Source organism: Crocuta crocuta, unplaced genomic scaffold (genome assembly GCF_008692635.1).
Source record: "Crocuta crocuta isolate KB4526 unplaced genomic scaffold, BGI_CrCroc_1.0 scaffold376, whole genome shotgun sequence".
Taxonomy (NCBI): Eukaryota; Metazoa; Chordata; class Mammalia; order Carnivora; family Hyaenidae; genus Crocuta; species Crocuta crocuta.
The window spans coordinates 4324601-4326777 of record NW_027527388.1 but is presented as its reverse complement, the minus strand read 5'-3'; the positions used below and the strand labels follow the sequence as shown (position 1 = coordinate 4326777).

At 34.4% G+C, this 2177-nt stretch overlaps 1 protein-coding gene across 1 annotated transcript in view; it reads left to right on the top strand.

Moving 5' to 3' along the window:
- The window catches only part of DIAPH3 (diaphanous related formin 3), a 500871-nt gene that overhangs the window by 138333 nt on the left and 360361 nt on the right, over window positions 1-2177 (top strand). The gene's annotated exons all lie outside the window — the stretch shown is intronic.

The window sequence follows — 2177 nt, the reverse complement described above, 5'->3', positions numbered from 1 at the left end:
AACTTTCACGAGTATAGCAAAAATAAGCTTTGAGATCATACATGATAATTACACGTGACCTGGAGTAATACTTCTTATCAAAGAATCAAGTGGGAAAGACTTAGTTTTTATAGCCTAGAAATTTAAATCTACAATGAAATTAATGTCAAAAGATGTGAAACGATTAGAAACAGGTCCCAAAACCGGAGCAATGACCCTTAATATAAGTCATATTGAAACCAAAGGCAATATGGTAGGTCTGCAGAGGTGCACATTTGAAGAGGACACATAAGAAGAGAGGAATACTTACAGCTGCTAACTGAAGTTAGATTTTTCAGACAGTGTTTCCATTTTTAAATATTTTATATTGTTAATTGCAGAAATTGGCTCTATTGCATGCCATGTCTTTAGCTTCAACATCTAAACATATCTACCTCATGATGGGTACAGTAATGATAGGTGTTTTAGTTGCCATTAGACAGCAGGAGAGGAATTTTACCTGTGGCGTTATGATGATTTGTGTTTCATAGCAAACTGTATATTTCTGATTAATTTCAGTTTTTAATATTTCGTCTCACTCATTTTAAAAACAAGCCTTTAGAGGATCACACACTTAAGTACTGGTACTTCGATTATCAACATTCATATTTCTTTTTATTAAATGTAGCAAATACTTATATTTTCCTTTTTTTCTTTTTATTTAATGTTTATTTTTGAGACACACACACACACACACACACACACACACACACACACACAGTATGAGAGGGGAAGGGGCAGAGAGAAAGGGAGACACAGAATCTGAAGGAGGCTCCAGGCTCTGAGCTGTCAGCACAGAGCCTGATGCAGGGCTTAAATTAACGATCTGTGAGATCATGACATAAGCCAAAGTTTAATGCTTAACTGACTGAGCCACCCAAATGCCCCAGTATTTTGTAATCCTTTTTGTCTTATTTATTTTTCAGCATTTTCTTGAACTAAGTTTTCTGTTTTTACCTACCTAATAAGATTGTTTTCACCTCCCTGTCTTCTCTAATCAGATATGATTTTCTTTCTTTCTGGTTTTTTTTTTTTTTTTTATGTTTTATTTTTTGAGAGAGTGTGAATGGGAGAGGGGAAGAGAGAAAAGGGAGAAGAGGATCTGAAGTAGGATCTGCACTGATAAGCTGAAGGCAGCAAGCCCATTGTGGGGCTCGAACTCCCTCAACTGACTGAGCCACCCAGGCGCCCCTGCTATGATTTTCAGGGGGAATAGCTGATGTAGAAATCCTCTTTATATTGTTACATATCCACATTTTTTTATATTTGAATTTATCTGTAAGAATTAGTTTTTAGTTAGATTACATATTCTTTTGTACTATATGTCTTAAATGAAGAAAGTGGATTTTTCTACGCTGAGGATGTAATATTGCTTTAGAAAGGCTCCTTGTAAATTAAGAATATAGAATTGGAAATTTCACTGGTCATAAGGCTAGCAGTAGATAAAACCCAGGAACATGTTTTTAAACTAAAGGGTCATGTGGATCATTCTTTGATTTTGAGAGGAATACCATGATTAAAGTGAGATGAGGTGGTGTATGAAAGAATATATTCCTACCTGAGACTGACTTGGGGAGGGAGTTGACTTTATGTATTTAAGTTCTGATACAGTGCATTCCCTTATAATGGATGGCTTTTGCTTACAGTTTGTATCTGTGAGCTGGAATCTATTGCCATTTGTGTTGATGGCTATCACCTGTGCTAGTAAGAATAAAAAGTTACTGATACTTGAAGTTACTATTATATTGTCTGAATTCTAAACTTAATATACGAAATAATTTTTTCGGTAAAGGCTCCACCCCCCCCGTCAAGATTCAAGATTCATTGATGGTTTTTCATTTATCTCACTGTGTAGTCTTTATAAGAGTTTATTAAATAATGAAAAAAAACATAGGCTCTGAGAGGAAAAAAAATGGTACCTTGTTAGGCACTAGTAATTACATAATTACTGAGTAAATCTGGTAACAGATGAAAGTGAATTTCTTAAACCACTCAATTGGACTAAATCGTATTTTCTAAATGGAAAAGGATTTTGAATATTAGGTGAAAAAATAAAATGATGAAAAATTAAATATATTTAAATTAAAAGGTGGTTAGCACAGGGTGGTTAGAACCAAAGGTTCATTTGGGTCTGTTAACATTTCATGTGTTGCTTGAAG